Genomic DNA, 23,555 nt, shown 5'->3' with positions numbered 1-23,555 from the left:
CGCTCTCACTCTTTCTCTCCACGCTGGGAAGACAACTCTCGGCAGATTGGAATTTTCAAAAAATGCGGACAACGGGGTGCAAAAATACCATCCACAATCAACTTCTGAAGTGTTTTCCTTTATTAAAGCTCCAAGCCGTAGTACTGTAGCCTTCAGAGAGCGCAATTCCTATTGGCAAAGACGTTGTGACGTCAGAGGAGTGTGTGCTAATAAGACAGGAACTAAGTGTTCTACATCTATACCTATATAGATACTCCGCAAGCCACCGGAAGGTGCGTGGTGGAGGGTACCCTGTACCACTTCTAGTCGTTTCCTTCCCTGTTCCACTCGCAAACAGACAGAGAGGAAGACTACCTATAGGCCTCCGTATGAGCCCTAATTTATCGTATCATCTGTGCTGGCGTAAGCTCGTGTCAGCACACCATGCGGCACGGAGGTTGCGAGAAGATCGGCAGACGCCAAAAAACAGTCTCGCAGGCAACGCGCCGCCAGTATTTAGATCGCACCCACGGATCGGAGGGCCAGTCTTTCTGTAGTCTGTCGCACTGAATGAGTCCCAGTCTGTCATCAGTCGCAGCCGAGTGGGACTCGCAATAGCAGTTACTCTGCCACTAGCTCAGAGTCTGGCAGCACATAGCGACCAGAAGAGCGTACATAGCGAACTTTGTACTTCAGCAGCAGTGAGGGTAACGTGTGAAATTACAGAGAGCTTGCACCACGACGACTATCTTGAGTTAATTTTTTATTCTTATGAATAAAGAACCCAGCTAATATATGCGTGCAGTTTGTGTTACGGAAAGAGGATACCAGCCACCAAATATCCTGTCCTTGCTCCCTTGGTAAAAGCTTACAGAGTCAATGAGGTGACATAAAATTATCATCGTGGTCCCCATGCACAATGTATGTTGCCGGCAGTAGTATCGTTCTGCAGTCAGCTTCAAATGCCACTGGGCTAAAATTTCTCAATAGTGTTTCTCGAGAAGAACTGCACCTTCCCTCCAGGGATTTCCATTTGAGTTCCCAAAGCACCTCCGTAACACTTACATGTTGTTTGAACTTACCGGTGGAAAATCTAGCAACCCACCTCTGAATTGCTTCGATGTTTTGGGGTTGGGTTGGGTTGTTTGGGAGAGGAGACCAGACAGCAAGATCATCTGTCTCATCAGATTAGGGAAGGATGGGGCAGGAAGTCGGGCATGCCCTTTCAAAGGAACCATCCCGGAATTTGCCTGGAGTGATTTAGGGAAATCACAGACAACCTAAATCAGGATGGCCAGATGCGGGATTGGACCGTCGTCCTCCCGAATGCGAGTCCAGTGTGCTAACCACTGCACCACCTCGCTCGGTTTCGATGTTTTCTTTCCATCCAACCTGGCATGGATCCCAAACACTCGAGTACTCAAGAATAGGTCGTACCAGCGTCCTATATGTGGTCTACTTTACAGGTGAACCACTCTTCCCTACAATGCTGCCAGTAAGCCGAAGTTGACCATTTTCCTTCCCTACCACAGTTTTTTCTTTTTGTATTAAATATACTCTTCTGGCATTCAGCCCTGTTATTGGGAAAGATTAGTGGAAAAGGCTGAAACATAGTGCAGGTACTAGTTTTCATAATTTCCACTAGGAGATATATGCAACACTCCTCTTCTTCTCTCTAGGCTGAACGTTCTCTGTATTCTGACACCAGGTGGATCAGGCTACACTGTTTTCAGGCTCAACAGATAAAATATTCATCTAACTATCTGAGCCCATGCAATTACAGGAAAACTTCTGCCATGGCATGCGATCATGGACAACTTCCACTTGGTACTATGCAGTAGTGGATTGACATTCTGTCTTAGCATTCAGCCAAGCAGAGAGTTATGTTAAACCTTCTGCACTGTCAGATTAAAAATTGTCATTAGACATGAAATTTGACAGATGACTGACTCAGATTTATGTTATAAAACAAGACTAGTTCAAAAATGGCTCTGGAGCACTAGGGGACTTAACACCTGAGGTCATCAGTCCCCTACACTTTTTTTTATCTCATTTTGTTCGCTTTTGATCGTTGCACCTGCTCAGGGCAGATGTCGTTAAACACCCATTGAAGTTCGTTGTTAATCGAGTAACTCAGTTTTTTTATTACAGAGAGTACGTAACCCTCTGACCGAACACGCTGAGCTACCGTGCCGGCTCACTTAGAACTACTTAAACCTAACTAAACTAAGGACAGCACACACATCCATGCTCGAGGCAGGAATCAAACCTTCGACCATAGAAGCAGCGTGGTTCCAGACTGAAGCGCCTAGAACCGTTCGGCCACAGCGGCTGGCTAAACAAGGTTAGTATTCCACTCTATCAGTTTCAATGCCAAGTACATCATCAAAATAAGAATACATAACAAATAATTAATGGCTTTTATTGCTAATAATAAAAATCAGAAATTTAAGACCTTTAAAATAAATAGAGATGTAATAAACAATTGAAGAACTATGGAGTAATATGCTTGGTACAACTGAGCGAAATTTTAAAGTCTTCCCCTGGTAGCCCAAGATGTGAGTGAAGCACTTTATATTGCAAAAGCCAGGCAGAATGCCAACAAGGAAGGACAGTTGCTGTTGCTTGTGATACAGCTGCAAGATAGATTTAATTGCTAGACACTGTAAGACGTGATTGTCCAAGGTATCACACAGCAGAATGACATCACAGGAAGAGAGGGCTGCTATTTTCATGACTACTATGCAGAGTGGAGTAAGTAATTTGTAGTGAGTGATCCACAGTATTCAGTAGCATCATTAAGGATATTTCTAGCAACAACGTATGATAACTCAAATTTATATTTTTGTGATAGTAAGTCTTATAATTTTTATTTTATTTATTATAGATTATTCACATGTAACCACAAGAGATGTTATTTTATTTTGTTTCATGGGTGGTGGAGGGAGAAGTTGGTAGCAACGGTATCATATCTCAAAAAGCATTAATGTCACTGTATATTTTTCACCATCAAGTCAGTGGCTGTAGGGATGGAGAAGATACTAGAATTCAAGTTCTTGCTGCACTGATTTGTTGTAACAATATAAAATAATGAAAGACATAGTTTGTATTGAACAAATTGACAGGTGTCCTTGTGATATTGAAAGATCACGACTTGTATTCTGACCTTGTCATTCCATTAGAGAACTCTGTACATACTATGCAAAAATAATATTTGTATGAAGTTGTTGTAATTAACTGTAAGATAACAGTGCTCTGAAGTTTTGTGAAAATCTGGTAAATATAATTTTGTGAAGAATTGGTACTGGAAAAAAAGTGTCTCCCCCTTTATAAAATTTGTAATTAAGTTCGAATTCACATTGACACTAAAAAAGAGATAAAAGAATAACTGGATTCTAAAAGTTAGTAGAGTTTAGCAAATAGACTTTGTTAACCTGTTGAGTGATAGTAAAAAAATCTAAATTGATCATTAATATTGAAAGACTCAATAATTAGAATGAATTTAACTGTTCAGTAAAGTGATTATAGGAATTTAATTACAATTTGCACTTTATTTGAAAAACGGTTCTTCGTACCAGACCTTCATGGAAGTAAGTATGATCTCTGGTGAAAACTAATTATACCAATTATAGCTAAAAAGTGCAAACACATGAGACTGCATGATGTTACATTGCCCTTCTGTTAGTGGTGGGCGTGACAAGACATCCTGTGAAACTTTACTAAATGCCTTCTCAGAAAAATACATAGAACAGATAGTTAGGAACCCATGGAAATATATTGGGTCAAATGACAACAAATAGACCTAACCTCTTTGAGGATGTCAACATCGAAACTAACATGAGTGACCATGACGTGGTTGTGGCAACAATGATTATAAATGTACAAAGGACAACTAAACCGAGCATATATTCAACAAACTAGATGAAAAAATCAGTAGTGTCATATCTCAATGAGAAATTTGAAACTTTCAGCACAGGGCAGGAGCATGTATAGGAACTATGGCTCAAGTTTAAAAGAATAGTTGACCACACACTAAATAGATATGTACCCAGCAGAAAAGTTCACAACGGGAGGTAATCTCCATGGCATACAATCACTATAAAGAAACTTCTAAAGAAACAGAGATTACAGCATAATAGGCGTAAAAAAAGTGTAGGGCTATAGAGATGCTGAATGAAACGCCTTTGACTGTTATGAGAGCAATGCATGATACCTTCAATGACTACCTTAGCAGAACCCAAAAAAATTCTGGTCATATGTAAAACTTGTTAGTGGCACCAGAATTAACGAATGAAACAGGAAGTGAAATTGAGGGTAGCAAAGCAAAAGCTGAAGGCTTAACTCCATTTTCAAATGTTCCTTTACAAAAACAAAAACCCAGAAGTATAGCTGCAGTTTGATCCTCATACCACTGAAAAGAGGAATGAAGTAAATATTAGTGTCTGTGGTATTGAGAATCAGCTGAAATCGTTAAAATTGAACAAAACTCCAGACACCGATGGAATCCCCGTCAGATTCTATACTGCATTTGTGGCTTAATTGGCCCCTCTTATAACTATAATCTATCATAGATCCCTCAAACAAAAAGACCATGCCCAGTTCCTGGAAAAAGCCACAGGTCACACCCATCTACAAGAAGGGTAGGAAAAGTGATCCACAAAGCCACCATCCAATATCCTTGACATCGATTTGTTGTAGAATCTTAGAATCTGAATTCAAACATAATGAGGTATTTTGGACAGAATGACCTCCTCAATGCCAACCAGCATGATTTTGAAAACGTTGATCATGTGAAACCCAACTTTTCTCACATGACACACTGAAAGCGTTGGATCAAGGCAAGCAGGTAGCTACAGTATTTGACTCAGTACTGCACCTACGCTTATTGTAAAAAGTATGATCATATAGAGTATCATGAAATTTGTGACTGGATTGAGGACTTTTTGGTAGGGAGGACACAGCATGTTATCATGGATGTATGGTCATCATCAGATGTAGAGATAACTTCAGGTGTGCCTCAGGGAAGTGTGCTGGGACCCTTGCTGTTCATGTTGTATACTAATGACCTTGCACATGGTATTAGTAGTAAAATAAGGCTTTTTGCAAATGATGCAGTTATCTATAATGAATTACTATCTGAAAGAAGTTGCATAAATATTCAGTCAGATCTTGATAAGATTTCTACGTGGTGCAGAGATTGGCAACTTGCTCTAGACGTTCAGAAATGTAAGACTGTGCATTTCATAAAACGGAAAAATATAGTATCCTATGACTATAATATCAATGTCACTGTTGAATCGACCAACTCATACAAATACCTGGGTGTAACACATTGCAGGGATATGAAATGGAATGATCAAGTCGTGGGTAAAACCAGTTGTAGGCCTCCATTTATTGGTAAAATACTTGGGAAGTGCGATGAGTCTACAAAGGAGATTGCTTACAAATCAGTCGTGTGACTGGTTCTAGAACATTGCTCAAGTGTGTGTAACTGTACCAGATAGGACTGACATCGAATATTGAATATGTAGAAAAGGACAGCACGAATGGTTTTGTTTAATCCTTGGGAGAGTGTCACAGAGATACTGAAGGAACTCAACTGGAAGTCTCTTTATGACAGACAAAAACTGTTCTGAGTAAATCTGTTAACAAAGTTTCAAGAAGTGGCTTTAAATGATTACTCAAGGAATATACAACAACACTCTACATATCGCTCACATAGGGATCATAGGGATAAGATCAGAATAATTACTGCATTGAAACCATCACTCCTCCTGCACTCCATATGTGAACGGAACTGTAAGAAACCCTAATAACTGGTACAATGGGACGTCCCACTGCAATTCACATCACGGTGGATTGCAGAGTGTAGATGTAGATGTTATGGTCCCATTATCTCTCATATCTCTGAAGAATAGTTAACTTTGAAGAGACGATGTCCAGTAAGAATTAATTGATACACTAATTTGGTGTCAGCAGAAAACACAGGTATTGTGATCATCGGAACTGACAAATAATACAGAACACTGCTGTAAAATGATGTGACTGGGTCGGTATACCAATGTGAGAAATCAACAACTGATTTCTGTATTAGTTTGGAGGAAGAACCAAATTTAACTGGTACATTACAGATTTATACCCACATTAAGTATGCTAAAGCATACAAGAGCCTAACAAAAGTAAATAATCTTTGTACATAGGTGAACTTCGGGGGTATAAATTTAAGCTGATGAAAAGTTGATACGTCACTTGAGATGCGTATTACTGGCTGGCTTGCATGGTTCTTGCACATTGAGATGGTCATACCACTGCAAAGCTTAAGTCGGATGCAACAATAACTATTCAGTATCCTGACACTGCAAAATAAGCCCATGACTATTCCTGAAAGGTGGATTTGAGAGACCTTTCAGTTGCAACCAGGGTGACCAGCGACGCTGACTGGACAAGAAAAGCAGGCCACGTCACGTCCTTCCCACCCCTCAGTAGCACAGCACATGGGCCAGTCTTGTGTAATACTACTACTGTTTCAGTGTTGGTCACTACTCAGTTTTCAGCCATCCACTCTGGAGCTTGGACCTATGCTAGTATATTCCTTGTTTGTCTGGCGATCTACAGTCTTTGATGAAACAGCAGCTACCATCTGGGAAGACATAGACACTGTGAGTCACAGCACCTGCGTTAATGAGGAGCCATGGATGCCATGATCCAGTAGGTTTTTGGTGACTTGACCATTTGGTCCAGAGAGCAGACCATCATCCATCATTGTGGGGGCATGCAGCCGCCACTGCTGGCCTTCTGTTTCTGTGGGCAGACTTTAATACTAACAACCATTCTTTAGTTGGTTTGTCACAGTGTGATTCGCATAACTTTGTGTGCCTTATTCAGAGGCAATGGTGCCTCATCTGTATACATTGTATGGTATAACCAGGCATGCCCTGGTCAACAACTTTCCAGAGTTGCTAGCAGCTATGGCTGAAGCAGATGCGATCTCTGCACAGTGCGGCCAATGTCCCCTTGATGTCACTGGACACTGACACAGCTGCTTTGCCACAACACTGGGTCAAGGTTGCATACCGTGCACTAGAGTTGTCGCATTCCTGGCATGGTGCATACCACTTCTGTCCCACCACCACAGGTTGCCTCAGAATCAAGGCAACTGTGAATCTGTCAGCAGTTAAGGTTTGCTTTGTTAATCTGATTCAGTGCTACCCCACACCCAGGGGTGGTGATCCAGATCTAAATGACTTGCCGCCACCACCACCCAGTATAGGGTCCACCGCCCAGGCATTACATCTGTGATTGTTGTGTACAGATGTGAGCTGAGATGGCGACCCTTCGGTCACAGCTCCAGGCTGCTTTGGCTTCCGTCACACAGCTTGAGGCTGCTGCCAAGGGGTGTCACTGTGTTGGATCGGATGCGGGGGATGCGAAGGATGTTGAACACGTCCCACGTGTCCTCTGATTGGTCCACTGCTGTGATCACCCCGGGTACTGCCTGCACTGAGGTTAACCCCTCACCCAAGGTCAAGTGGGAGATCATTCCAAAGTCTGGCAGGCAGCGGAAAACTTTCAGAGTGGCCGATCATAGGGCCTCCCCAGTTAATTTGACGAACAGGTTTTGGGTGTTATCTGTGGCTGACGATGTCCCCGAGCTGGATGCAGTCGCCCACCCTGTTCCAGCTTCTCGGCCCACAGGGTCTGGGCGTTCACAAAAGGTGGGTTTGCTGGTAGTTGGGAGCTCCAACTTTAGGCTCATAATGGGGCCCCTTAGTAACATGGCTGCCACCAAGGAGGGGAAGGAAGCCAGTGTGCACTCCGTGAGCATTCTGGGGGGAGTCATTCCGGATATGGAAAGGGTGCTTCCGGATGCCATGAAGAGTACATGGTGCAGCCAACTGCAAGTGGTGGCTCATGTCGGTACCAATGATGTGTGTTGCTTTTGATTAGAGCAGATTCTGTCTGGTTCCGAGCAGCTAGCAGAAATGGTAAAGACTGCCAGTCTTGCTTCTGAGATTAAGGCAGAGCTCACCATCTGCAGCTTCGTCGATAGAACCGACTGTGGTCCTTTGGTGCAGAGCCGAGTAGAGGGTCTGAATCAGAGGCTCGGTCAGTTCTGTGACCATGTAGGCTGCAGATTCCTTGACTTGTGCCATCGGGTGGTGGGTTTCCGGGTTCTGCTTAATAGGTCAGGAGTCCACTACACACAGGAGGCGGCTACATTGGTAGCGAGGGCTGTGTGGAAGGGACTGGGCGGTTTTTTTGGTTAGAGGATCTCAGGGAACCACAGAAGGGACATCCGTCTAAAAGTGGGAAGGTAAAACACAGTAAGGTAGTTGTAGAAACGATTGGTATTGTAGTTGTAAATTGTCGTAGCTGTGTTGGGAAAGAACCAGAGCTCCAAGCCCTAACAGAAAGCACTGAAGCTCAAATAGTTGTAGGTACAGAGAGCTGGCTAAAGCCAGAAATAAGTTCAGCCGAAATTTTTTCAAATCATCTAACAGTGTTCAGAAAGGATAGGATAAATACAGTTGGTGGTGGAGTATTTATTGCTGTCAGAAGTAGTTTGCCTTGTAGCAAAATTGAAATAGATAGTTCGTGTGAAATAGTATGGGTAGAGGTTATATCTGACAACCGGACTAAACTATGAATTGGATCATTTTACTGACCCCCCGACTCAGAAGATGTAGTTGCTGAACAGTTCAAATAAGTACCCCACTCATACAACTAAAGTCGGTGGAGACCTTATACTACCCTCGATATGTTGGAAAAATTATACGTTTAAAGCCGGCGGCAGGCATAAAACATCATCGGAAATTGGTCTGAATGCTTTCTCATAAAATTATTTTGAAAAATTAGTTCATGAGCCCATTCAAAGCGTAAATGGTTGCAAAAGCATACTTGACCTTTTAGCAATAAATAATCCTGGACAAATAGTGAGTATCGTGACAAATACAGGGATTAGTGACCACAAGGCAGTTGCTGCTAGGCTGAACACCGTAACAGCTACAACCATCAAAAAGAAACGCAAAGTATATCTATTTAAAAAAGCTGATAAAAATGCTCTTAATGCCTTTTTAAGAGACACTCTTCACTCCTTCCGATCTGATCATGTAAGTGTAGAGAAGTTGTGGAATGTTTTCAAAGAGATAGTATCGACAGCAATTGAGAGATATATATACCACATAAATTAATAAGTGATGGTACTGATCCGCCATGGTACACAAAACAGGTCAGATCGCTGTTGCAGAAGCAGCAAAAAAAGCACGCCAAATTTAAAAGAACACAAAATCCCCAAGATTGGCAAAGTTTTACAGAAGTCCGAAATATGGCACGTAGTTCAATGCGAGATGTTTTTAATAATTTCCACAACAAAATTCTATCTGGAAATCTGGCAGAAAACCCAAAGAGATTCTGGTCATACATAAAGCACACCAGTGGCAAGACGCAATCAATACCTTCACTGCGCGATAACAATGGTGAAGTCACTGATGACGGTGCCACTCAAGCAGAGTTATTAAACACGGTTTTCCGAAACTCCATCACCAAAGAAGACAAAATAAATACTCCTGAATTCCAATCAAGAACAACTGCCAAGGTGAGAAACATAGAAGTAGATATCCTTGGAGTGACAAAGCAGCTTAAATCACTTAATATTTAGCAATTATATACAACCACGCGCTTACAGAAAGATCCGTACCTAAAGACTGGAAAATTGCTCAAGTCACACCAATACCCAAAAAGGGAAGTAAGAGTAATCCACTGAATTACAGGCCTATATCACTAACGTCAATTTGCAGTAGGGTTTTGGAGCATATACTGTATTCGAACATTATGAAGTACCTCGAAGAAAACAATTTATTGACACATAGTCAGCACGGTTTCAAAAAATATCGTTCTTGTGAAACACAACTAGCTCTTTATACTCATGAAGTAATATGTGCTATCGACAGGGGATGTCAAATTGATTCCATATTTTTAGATTTCCAGAAGGCTTTCGACAGCGTTCCTCACAAGCGTCTTCTCACCAAACAGCATGCCTACGGAGTATCGCCTCAGTTGTGCGACTGGATTCGTGATTTCCTGTCAGAAAGGTCACAGTTCATAGTAACAGATGGAAAGTCATCGAGTAAACCAGATGTAATATCCAGCGTTCCCCAAGGAAGTGTTATAGGCCCTCTATTGTTCCTAGTCTATATTAACGACATAGGAGACAATCTGAGTAGCCGTCTTAGATTATTTGCAGATGATGCTATCATTTACCGTCTTGTAAAGTCATCTGATGATCAAAACGACTTGCAAAATGATTTAGATAAGATATCTGTATGGCGCAAAAAGTGGCAATTGACCCTGAATAAGGAAAAGTGTAAGTTATTCACATGAGTACTAAAAGAAATCAACTAAATTTCGATTACGTGATAAGTCACACAAATTTTAAGGCTGTAAATTCAACTAAACACTTAGGGATTACAAATACAAATAACCTAAATTGGAACGATCACATAGATAATTTTGTGGGTAGAGCAAACCAAAGACTGCGATTCATTGGCAGAACACTTAGAAGGTGCAACAGGTCTACTAAAGAGACTGTTACACCACGCTTGTCCGCCCTATTCTGGAGTAATGCTGTGCGGTGTGGGATCCACATCAGGTGGGACTGACAGATGACATCGAAAAAGTACAAAGAAGGGCAGCTTGTTTTGTATTATCATGAAATAGGGGAGATAGTGTCACAGACATGATACGTGAATTGGAGAGGCAATCATTAAAACAAAGGCGTTTTTCGTTGCGACGGGATCTTCTCATGAAATTTCAATCATCAGTTTTCTCCTCCGATTGCGAAGACATTCTGTTGGCACCCACCTACACAGGGAGAAATGATTATCACGATAAAATAAGAGAAATCAGGGCTCGCACAGAAAAATTTAAGTGCTCGTTTTTCCTGCGTGCCGTTCAAGAGTGGAACGGTAGAGAGACAGCTTGAAGGTGGTTCATTGAACCCTCTGCCAGGCACTTCATTGTGAATAGCAGAGTAATCACGTTGATGTAGATGTGGTGTCAGAAGTCATCTGGCATTCGAAGTGATCCAGTACCTAGGTTTTGGCCTGCCTCAGTGGCATTACTTCAGTAATAGTTTGCAGGTCAGTAATATGATGTGGTAAGTGGCTCTCTTTTGTTTTGACCTTTTTCATTTCTTCTGTTTATGGTTATGGTAGGGCATTGGTATGTCACAGGAACTATCATTTATTATGCTGAGGGAGCCTGAGGATCTTTCTCAGTTTACAGGTAACAGTAAAGAGTTTTACTTGTGACCAGTGAGATGCCTGTAAAGTAACTTTGCTGGAAATGAGTTGCCATATATGCAGGCAGTGTTATTTACATGTTGCCTGTGCAGAAGGGTGGGCCCTGAAGTACATCAGTGCTTTGAATCTGACTAAGCCACGTTTTGGCACAAGGATTAGTGTACTTTGTACCATAGTTAGGTGTCATCAGTGTGTAATTTTTGATATTATCTTCTTGGATGAATGTTACACAAATTTTGGAAACATGAGCTGTGACTGTGCAGGAGGTACCTGATGCCCTGCAGAACAGAGTAACTGAATTACAGAAATGTAACGATGCACTGTGGAAGCAACTAGGCAATCAGCAAACTGTGGATGGGCACAGGTAAGCTGAGAAAGTAGTCGATAAAATTTTATTTCCTGTACCCATTCCTTAGATTCTGTTATGGCTAACCTGGTGACTTCCTATTGTTGGTAATTCAACGTAAAATGTGGCAGTAGTTGGTATTGATTTAAAGGCTGCAGCAAAATTAGGGAATTGGTCAAATGAAATACGTTTAAATATGGTCAAGATATATTTGGCTCGTGAGGCCAAATCGTATGTTATGTAGGATTAAGTAAGGCACAGACATTTCAGCAGTCTGAGAAGAGACTTTACCAGCAAATACTGCAAACAAAACACTGTGACAGTCTTTAGGGAGCAACCTAATAGTCTGTCACAAAAATGTAACAAATCAGTGGAAGCATTTTTAGATAAAATTTGGAAAGTCAATCAGGGCTGGCTCCAGAAATTTTGTCACACCATGGAAAATTTCAAGCGCTTCCCCCTTTTTATTTCCAGACATATTCAAACTTTTTCATTTGTGACGTCTTGTTTGCACATTTCACTCTGACTCATACACCTTCTTATGTGAATGTCTTTAAGACAAGAGGCCGGTATGGGGCATCAGTAAGTGAAACAGAAATGAAACATTTTCAGTGCAATGCTTTTTCAGTGCTAACTCCAAAATTATGAGGTACTTTCAAATTATGACCATCTTAAATTTTATTTGTCACTACTGGAAACAAAGTAAAAATGCAATTTGTTTTAGAATACATCTGCAGACATTGTGAATGTGTGAAAGATGTGGCACTGTATGGCACACAGAACTCTAGCAGCAGTGGCGAAAGCAAGGACTGTTTGTTATACTTAAAAAATTGTGAAAAATGTAGTCCAGATGGGTGCCAAGAACGCTGCACACACGGCACATTACCAGGAAATGCTGACACATGATAACAGCATCAATGGGACTGTAATAACAATGGATGAGATGTGGATGCAATTTTCCAGTTGTCAAGCCAGACTCCTAAAGCAGCTCTCCAGTGGCCGTGGGATCATGATATCGACATTGTGAAAAATGTATAGAGCTGCAGGGAGGTTACATCAAGAAGTGACGAAAGTTTTCATGTGATTAGTTTGTGAGGAAAATAGTTAGAGGTGTTATAACTTGAATGTACCTCATAATTATGTCAACCAAAATTAAGCTATGTCACTTGCAAGAACTAAAATCCGTTCACTTTTCTCATTGCCTGACCAGAGGGGAGCATGTGGTGTGAGACCTGTAGTAACCAGTGCAGTTGTGCAATGCATTGGTGGTGGTACCATCAGCACTTCTGCTGTACTAAGTGGGAGGTCTTAAAACAGCGAGTGATTTGCCTATAAATGCTTTATTTGTTGAAAGGAAGTCTATACATTGCCAGTGGCTATTTGATGTGTCTGTAGTACATAAAGGAAAAATGGCTGTGGTCGGATATTTAGAATGTGTGCTTTCTGACATGCCACACCTTTATTTATGACTTGAAACAAGCAGTTTTGAAAGCACTTTCATTTATTGTAGTGAGATGTAACAGTTAACTCTTAATAAAATTGTTGGAATGCAAATAGTGTCAAATACAATGAAACTGGATAAAAAGTTCATGCAGTGCAGTTTAGATGTTTCAGTTACGAATGAACGTCTGATAGTTCTTTTCCATATGATCTTAATATTATTAAAAGGGAATGAAACAAGGGGGAATGGAGTACTTTTAATATTTTGGAAGATGAATGGTGACTTGCAAGTAGCCATAAAACAGTTCCAGTTCCAACCCAGTTAAAAACCTGGGTAATACCAAGTTTTAAATTGTTTTCGTGAAAGAAAAACACGTAACAACACTGTATTCTTTCCTTTTCCTGAGCACCCTTTTGCCTCTGTGTGTTAGCACCCTTGGAATGAGACATAACGTAAAAAAATGGCTCTGAGCACTATGGGACTCAACTGCTGAGGTCATTAGTCCCCTTGAACTTAGAACTAGTTAAACCTAACTAACCTAAGGACATCACAAACATCCATGCCAGAGGCAGGATTCGAACCTGCGACTGTAGCGGTCTTGCGGTTCCAGACTGCAGCACCTTTAACCGCACAGCCACTTCGGCCAGCCCATAACGTAAAAGAAGAGCAATCTAAATGATATTAATAACAGATCCAAAGAAGAGCGAATGGTGGTAGAAGGATGCCATGCATCTTTTCACCTGTAAATGCTGCTTTATCACGTGTCTCAATTCAAAAGACTATGACATGTGATGGACAGAGCATATATTACTTATTCTTCATTTATTTATGTATTACAAAGTGTTTTTCTTGATGATAATGATACAGGTGTTTAAGCTGGCTGTGTAAGAGCCGTTGAGCCATTCCATGTGATGTTTCTCTTTATTCCTTATTCAAGCTGATGTAGGTTTATTTCAAGTGTTGTGTAGGCACTAACGGAGTTGACAATGCTGCTACTAGCAAACTTTGCTGTTTTGAAAGACACACCCAAGATGACAAGCTCCAGCACTTGTCCACAGACACACACACACACACACACACACACACACACACACACACACACACACACAAACCTAGAGCCATCTTCAAAGTCAATGAAAATACCTATGAAGTAATGCAAAATATGGATGCATACAAAATTGTTTTGCAGGATGCTGAGAACAGGGCACGTTTTTTAAGAGGATTGCCAGTGGATATACAAAGGAGGGTGAAGATAGAAAACCCACAGTTGCAACTACCAACAAAAACTTCTATTGTTCATGTGGAACAATCATCATCATCATCATCATCATTTAAGACTGATTATGCCTTTCAGCATTCAGTCTGGAGCATAGCCCCCCTTATACAGTTCCTCCTTGATCCCATATTCAGTGCTAACATTGGTGCCTCTTCTGATGTTAAACCTATTACTTCAAAATCATTCTTAACCGAATCCAGGTACCTTATCCTCGGTCTGCCCCGACTCCTCCTACCCTCTATTGCTGAATCCATGAGTCTCTTGGGTAACCTTGCTTCTCCCCTGCGTGTAACATGACCCCACCATCTAAGCCTGTTCGCCCTGACTGCTACATCTATAGAGTTCATTCCCAGTTTTTCTTCGATTTCCTCATTGTGGACACCCTCCTGCCATTGTTCCCATCTACTAGTACCTGCAATCATCCTAGCTACTTTCATATCCGTAACCTCAACCTTGTTGATAAAGTAACCTGAATCCACCCAGCTATCGCTCCCATACAACAAAGTTGGTCGAAAGATTGAACGGTGCACAGATAACTTAGTCTTGGTACTGACTTCCTTCTTGCAGAAGAGAGTAGATCATAGCTGAGCGCTCACTGCATTAGCTTTGCTACACCTCGCTTCCAGTTCTTTCACTATGTTGCCATCCTGTGAGAATATGCATCCTAAGTACTTGAAACCGTCCACCTGTTCTAACTTTGTTCCTCCTATTTGGCTCTCAATCCGTTTATATTTCTTTCCCACTGACATTACTTTCGTTTTGGAGATGCTAATCTTCATACTATAGTCCTTACATTTCTGATCTAGCTCTGAGATATTACTTTGCAGACTTTCAATCGAATCTGCCATCACAACTAAGTCATCTGCATATGCAAGACTGCTTATTTTGTGTTCACATATCTTAATCTCACCCAGCCAGTCTATTGTTTTCAACATATGATCCATAAATAATATGAACAAGAGTGGAGACAGGTTGCAGCCTTGTCTTACCCCTGAAACTACTCTGAACCATGAACTCAATTTACTGTCAACTCTAACTGCTGCCTGACTATCCATGTAAAGACCTTTAATTGCTTGCAAAAGTTTGCCCCCTATTCCATAATCTTGTAGAACAGACAATAACTTCCTCCTAGGAACCCGGTCATATGCCTTTTATAGATCTATAAAGCATAGATACAATTCCCTGTTCCACTCATAACACTTCTCCATTATTTGCCGCAAGCTAAAGATCTGGTCCTGACAACCTCTAAGAGGCCTAAACCCACACTGATTTTCATCCAATTGGTCCTCAACTAATACTCGCACTTTCCTTTCAACAATACCTGAGAAGATTTTACCCACAACACTGATTAAAGAGATACCTCTGTAGTTGTTACAATCTTTTCTGTTTCCATGTTTAAAGATTGGTGTGATTACTGATTTTGTCCAGTCTGATGGAACCTGTCCCGACTCCCAGGCCATTTCAATTATCCTGTGTAGCCATTTAAGACCTGACATTCCACTGTATTTGATGAGTTCCGACTTAATTTCATCCACCCCAGCCACTTTATTGCACTGCAATCTATTGACCATTTTTTCCACTTCCTCAAATGTGATCCTATTTCCATCATCATTCCTATCCCATTCTACCTCGAAATCTGAAACATTACTGACCGCATTTTCACCTACATTGAGCAACTCTTCAAAATATTCCTTCCATCTGCCCAAGGCATCCACAGGATTCACCAGCAGTTTCCCTGACCTGTCCAAAATACTTGTCATTTCCTTCTTACCTCCCTTTCGAAGACTGCTAATTACACTCCAGAATGGTTTTCCAGCAGCTTGACCCATAGTCTCCAACCTGTTTCCAAAGTCTTCCCACGATTTCTTTTTGGATGCTGCAATTATCTGTTTGGCTTTGTTTCTTTCTTCAACATAACTTTCTCTGTCTACCTGGGTTCTGGTATGTAGCCATTTTTGATACGCCTTCTTTTTCTTTTTACAGGCTGCCTTGACTGTATCATTCCACCAAGCTGTTTGCTTCATCCTACTTTTACACACTACTGTTCCAAGACATTCTTTAGCCACTTCTAGTACTGTGTCCCTGTACCTTGTCCATTCCTTTTCCAATGACTGTAATTGACTACATTCAACTAACTGGTACCTTTCTGAGATCGCTGTTATGTACTTGTGCCTGATTTCCTTATCCTGAAGTTTCTCCACTCTTATCCTCCTACATATGGACCTGACCTTCTGCACTTTCAGCCTCACAATCCCAATTTCACTGCAGATTAAATAATGATCAGTGTCATCAAAGAATCCCCTGAATACCCGTGTGTCCCTCACAGCCTTCCTGAATTCCTGATCTGTAGTTATATAGTCAATGACAGATCTGGTTCCCCTGCCTTCCCAAGTATGCCGGTGAATGTTCTTATGTTTAAAAAAGGAGTTTGTGATTACTAAGCCCATACTAACACAGAAATCCAAGAATTGTTTCCCGTTCCTGTTGGCCTCCATATCCTCTCCAAATTTACCCATAACCTTTTCATACCCTTCTGTTCGATTTCCAATCCTGGCGTTAAAATCACCCATGAGCAGAACACTGTCCTTGTCCTTTACTCTAACAACTACATCACTGAGTGCCTCATAAAAACTATCCATCTTATCTTGATCAGTCCCTTCACAATGCGAATATACTGACACAATCCTAATTTTCTTGCTAGACACTGTCAAATCTATCCACATCAGTCGTTCGTTTACATACCTTATTGCAACTACGCTGGGTTCCATTTCTTTCCTGATGTAAAGCCCTACACCCCATTGTGCTATTCCTGCTTTGACTCCTGACAGGTGGACCTTGTATTCTCCCACTACCTCTTCTTTCTCACCCCTTACCCGAATGTCACTAACAGCTAAAACGTCCAGCCCCATCTTACTTGCAGCTTCTGCCAGTTCTACCTTCTTCCCAGAGTATCCCCCATTGATATTAATAGCTCCCCATCTCATTACCATTTGTTTGCCAAGTCGTATCTTAGGAGTCCCTTGTTTGTCAGTTAGAGCTGGGGCTCCGTCACTTCCAAAGGTCCGAGGCATTTTGCTCTGATTGTTGCCAGCATCATATTTAAAGTACCAGGGAAGCAGGTTGCTAGCCTTACTTGCCCCGAGTCCCATTGGGTTTTACCCCTAACGGCTGAGGGACTAACCGGTGGATTTGGTAGTCTTTGCCGTATGAGCACAAAGGTGACCACGACTCAGAATATGTCCGAGATGCCCAGCCTTATTCCAAAGTAACTGGTATCCCGACTGTCGGGACCACTTACTTGGCCACTCATACGTTGCCCGTGGTTCATGAACTAGGACATGACTACAGGAACCCACACCATGAACCACAAGTAAAGACATTTAGAAGAGCCATAGGTGCTTTGCTGCAAGTACCAGTACCATCACCAGCGCTGGGTGCTGATTCTAAAAAATGGAGGAATGAAAAGGGAATGAATGAGACACAAGATGCCTTATCCACTTGGGCCACGACAGTGAGTGGCATGGTAACCCGCTTTATAGATTCTTTTTGAAGGGAATGTGTGCAATAGGGCTGTTAAAGTTGTTTAGGGATATTACAGGTTTATTTTTGTTATTGTGCATTGATTATTTTTGGGGGTTTTTGATGCTGTGAATTGTGAGTAGATAAGGCAGGGGGAATTGTGATGAATCATGTACTTGCACTTTTTGAAAGGGGGAGGGAAAATGATGCGAATTCCTTTCTCCAAGGGGCATACCAGCAAGAATGTCCAGGATGTGTGTGACACTGCTCATGATCCCACACCTCTTTGGCGGGGGGAGGGGGGGGGGGGGGGGGGGAAGTAGCAGATGCACTGACGAACCAACCACTTATTTTTCAAGCAATCAGATGTCATAATGACTAGTCATTAGTGGATGCTACAATTGAAGTACATTGCATGGGAGGTGCAAAATGAGATATGGAAGTTACAAGAAGCATTTACAGGATTGCAAAGAGAGTACTAGAGAGACAGTTGGCCAGAATCAGTTCAGATTGGGAAATAGGTATGTGACACAAAACTGTTCTTGGGAAAAACAGTTTCAGCCAGATGTCAGAGGGAAATTCTGTCACCATGCTCTTATTTTCAGGGTCTACTCAATTTTTTTTTTCTGGACGTGATGATAGTAAACTGTTATGAACATGGAAAGCTGAAGAGTATGACAAAGCATGGAGTTGCAGGGCACTGGGATGCTAATTAATGGTACTACCTGTGACATAACGGGGACAACACTCTGTCTCCCAGATACTGCTACTGGTACAACTTTCATTACATCAATCATCTGATGTATTGGTCAGAGAAGCAATTGGATGTACTGCCTACCTAGAATTAAGTTTTCTGAATGACACCCTGAACTTGTATCTCCTAAATTCATTAGACTAATTTGTAGCATAGCAGAACAGATGAATCTCAGTGAAGCAGATGCTTCAGCGTGTACAACATAATGCAATAAGCAATGTCACAGTGTTATGACTATACGTGTCACAGTTTCTGGTGCTTTAGTGGTTCCAATAGCAATTTGTGTAATCTGCTGTTACATTAGTCGAAGACCTGTACATCACCCTGAATTACCAGTATATCAGATACAAGTTAGTTGGATTACTAATAAAGGATGAGCAGTCATTGTGTGAGAATGAGAATAATGGACTACAAATTGAGTGAGAAGAGAGTGAGATCATAAACTAAACTGACTTGATTGTGTGTGTGCTATGTTATAGGAAAAGGATTATGCTAGTTTGTAGTAATAAATAGTTATTAAGATATGTTGCTCAGAAATCTAAAACCTGAGGAATGATGTTGTGAAATAGGGAATGAGCCAAGGAGCTGCAAGGTTTGAGCTTGATTCGAATAAAATTAACATCAGTGTAAAATTTTGATTTGTAAGTGTTTGTCAAGACTTTTTCCAAGGAGACCTTGCATCAAATTGGAGGCAGATTTGTTAAAGGATGGTCAAATGAAGTGCCATGGAGTAATATGCTTCGCACAACTGAGTAAAACTTTGAGGCTTCCCTTGTTAGTGCAAGAGACGAGCAGAGCAGATGAGCATACAACAGCAGGGCAGAATGCCAAGGAAGGACCACTGACGTTGCATGTACAAGGGCAATCCCCAAAAATAACGATTTTCTATTTCATGAGGATGTAGAGAAACTATTAATATGGTCATTGGCCACACTGTTGGACACTGCCTTTGCTCCCAAATAAACAAATGCACACTTTGCTCATATGCTCAGTCTTGGCTTGGCAGTCATTGAGAATGGAGCTCCTGTTGTACGCTACCACTGTGTGTGTTCATGCTGTGTTCATGCAGTTATCTGATTTCTGAACATAAAAGTGTTTAACTGGTTGAAACTCGTCACCAATTGACAGAAATGTGTGGGCAGTCATGCATGGATGTCAGAAACATACCCAAGTGAGGTAGAGAGTTTATGGTGGGTCATTCTGAAATTCATGATGCAGAAAGGAGTGGCAGGCCATCAATTTCTGATGAGACAGTTGTGAAGGTTGAGGAAAGCATGCATGAAAATCAGAGGATAGCTATGGATGCTCTCTGCACAATGATTCTTGAGGATTCCCAAAGTACCACCCACAGGAAAGTTGCAACATCAGAAGATGTTTGCAGGATGCGTACCACATATGCTGACAGAAGACCACAAACAGCAATGAGTTGATTCTTCCCATGACTTTCTGCATTACTATGCACATGAAAAGGATGTCCTCTTGGACTCTATTGTCATGGGTGATGAAACCTGGGCATTCCACTTTACACTTGAGACAAAATGACAGTCACATAAGAGTGGCATCCCTCTTCACCCAAGCCACAATAATTCAAACATACACAGCATGCAGATAAACTTTTGGCAATTGTTTTTTGGGACCAGAAGGGGTACAGTTGGTCAACTTTCTGCCAACTGGAAGAATGATAAGTGTTGACAGATGCTGAGAAACACTGTAACAACTCAGAAAGGCAATTCAGAACTAGGGAAGAGGAATGATAAGCAAGGAGGTAAACGTTCTCTATGATAATGCCTGCCAACGCATCACCTGCCAGCCTCCCCACATGTCAACCGTCAAACCACTGAACTCCAGCAAACCTTTGGTTGGAACATCATCACCCATCCACCATACAGTTCAGATCTCGCACTGAAACCACAACTTGTTCCCTAATTTGAAGGAAGATTTGTCTGGCCAAATGTTCTGCTCCAATATAGGGGTGAATGATGAGGTTCAACACTTCCTGTGGGACATGGCAGTGAGCATCTACAAAAAAACATCGACCAAAATGGCAATTAAATAGAAAAATAAAGTATTATTCAAACTTTAAAATGATGTAACTATAATAAAAATAAATGATAGTTTGTATATCTAAAAATTTAGGAGATCTTACTCTTGGGATTGCCCTTGTAGTATGGATGCAAAACCCACTGCCCCTCCATGGATTGAGACTGTCTGCCATGCACTTACATGTGTTGGTACATTCCTGGAGCAGTGTGCACCACTCCTGCCCCACCAAAGAAACAAGACAACTGTATATCTTGCAGAAGTAAAGGTTTACTTTGTTGATAGTGTTTCACAAGCACCTCCAGGCATCTGGCTGGCCATCACATACTTTGTCCCTGTCACTCACATCCTGACCTTGAGAATCTACTGCCACAGGTCCTGTCTGCCCCCCCCCCCCCCATTAACATTAAAAAGTTATGACTTATATCCAGTCCTCTTCAATTGTTTGTTAGAAACACATTAATATGTTGGAATGAAATATTAAAATAGTATCAAGTATCACCAATCAAACTGGGAAGAAAGAAGCAGTGGATTGAAGTAAACTGCAAGACAGTTGCAGATGATGTTGCTGCACTGCCGGAAAAACTGGTAGAAGTAGAAATACAAATCAGTGGCATGGAATGGATCTATACTGAGGAAACCAGATTCACCACTAATATAAAGAATGCATCAAATTTTTTACAGGCAGACATTGCTCAAATAGTTAGGGTCAAGAAAGATCAAGTATCTTGGTGAACTCAAGCAATGGGTTAGGAAAATCTGTTATAAATGAAAGGATTCAGAATATAGGAAGATAATGTAGAATATATCAAGAAATGCAAAAATAATGCATTACCCTGGGGAGGCAAAATTCATGGGACAGGGATTTGCAAATATACAGATGGCAGTAGTACCACAAACATAAGATATAAAAGAGCAATGCATTGTTGGGGCTGTCATTTATATCATTTATACTGTGGTGTTCAACTGAAAAGGTTTCTGACTTGGTTATAGCCACACTACTGGAGGTAACAGGCCTTGAATGCAGAATGGTAATTGGAGATGGACGCATGGGACATTCTACTTTGAAAATCACTAGGGAATTCAATATTCTGAAATCCACAGTGTAAAAAGTGTGCCAAGAATATCAATTGTCAGGCATTACCTCTCACCATGGGCAATGCAGTGACTGATGGTCTTCACTTAATGACCAAGATAAGCACTGTTTCTGTTTGTGTAGAATTGTCAATGCTAACAGACAAGCAGCACTAAGTGAAACACCCACGGAAATCAATCTGGGACATACAATGAAGGTATTCATTAGAGCAGTTTCAGGAAACCTGTCATTAATAAGCTTTGGCAGCAGACAACCACTGTGAGTTCCTCTGCTAACAGCACATCACCTGCAGCGTCTCTCCTCGGTTCGTGACCATATCATTTGGACCCTAGATGAATGGAAAACCATGTCCTGGTCACATGAGTCCCAATTTCAGTTGATAAGAGGGTTGAAGTATGGCACAGACTCCAAGAAGCTGTGGATCCAAATCGTTAACAAGGAACTTTGCAAGCTGCTGGTGGCTCCATAATGGCGTGGGCTTTGTTCACATGGAAAGGGCTGGGACTTTGGGTCAAATTGAACTGATAATTGACCAGCAATGGTTATTTGCAGCCACTCATGGATTTCATGTGTCCAAACAATTATGAAATTTTTATGCATGACAGTGCGCCATGTCACTGGGCCACAATCGGTTTGAAGAACATTCTGAACAATTCAAATGAAAGATTTCATCACCCAGATCGCCCGACCTGAATCCCATCAAACATTTATGGGATGTAATTGAGAGGTCAGTTCATGCACAAAATCCTTCACTGGCAACACTTTCACAAATATATATAGAGGCAGCACAGCTCAATATTTCTGCAGGGGACTTCCAGAATTTGAGTCCATGCTATGTCGAGTTTCTGCACTACACTGGGCAAAAGGAGTTCTGGCATGATATCAGGAGGTATCCATGACTTTTGTCACCTTTGTGTACAAGGTTGTAGTGAAACCATAATACCTCAACACAACTGAATTCTTAGCACTGAATTATAAATTAGACAAACTAGAAATATTAGAATACAGAAAAACATAAAAGCAGAAGAAGCCACAAAAAGAGAGACTTTCAGAAGGGAAGTTCCCAGTTTAAAAAGAGTCCCAGGTAGAAGCAATAAGACAAGATGTAAGAAGTGGTCTGAAGAAAGAAAAAAACAGACGTGGTGAAAAGATCAGAGTTTTGGAGGAAAAGGAACAAGTGAGAAGGAACTTAGTCAATTGGAAAAAAAGGTCATTTTCAGCTGAATTGTGATCTATACAGTCAGAATATGAGACAGATAAATAATTTGACTTTGCTTCTTTGTCTAGGGTTCAAAGGGCAGCTACGTACTCCTGGGCAAAGGTATTCAAAAAGCTACCATCTAACATAAAGCAATAAATTGGGAATGTCAACCAGTTTGCAAGAAAATTAAGACCATACTTTATTAACCACTCTTTCAATAAATCAATAGGAACAAGAAGCAGTGTTTGCTGTAAAGCTGCAATGGATTGAAAACAGAACTCTCTATTTACAGATGTAGATTACTAATTCTTTGAAAAATACCAAATTAATCAAGTAAACAGTAACCTACCAACAGGAAATAAGCAGCAGCTACTTAACATAACTGAGGAAGTAGCAACTTTTTCGGAGTACTAGCTTTCTTTCTAATTTAGTTGATTAAATTCAGCTGGTGTGAATAAGTCAAGCACAGTGATGAGTTAATTGTTAATACAGGGTACAGATTAAGTTTTAAGAATCTGTTTGTCATTTGTTAATGAGTATCTTGATTCAGTCCATAATGCTGAAGGTTCTCCTTCTTGGTGCAACCTATGGAACACAATGATC

This window comes from Schistocerca piceifrons, chromosome 1, assembly GCF_021461385.2.
Source record: "Schistocerca piceifrons isolate TAMUIC-IGC-003096 chromosome 1, iqSchPice1.1, whole genome shotgun sequence".
Classification (NCBI taxonomy): Eukaryota; Metazoa; Arthropoda; class Insecta; order Orthoptera; family Acrididae; genus Schistocerca; species Schistocerca piceifrons.
The sequence above is the reverse complement of the archived record's forward strand: the minus strand, read 5'-3'. Positions refer to the sequence as shown.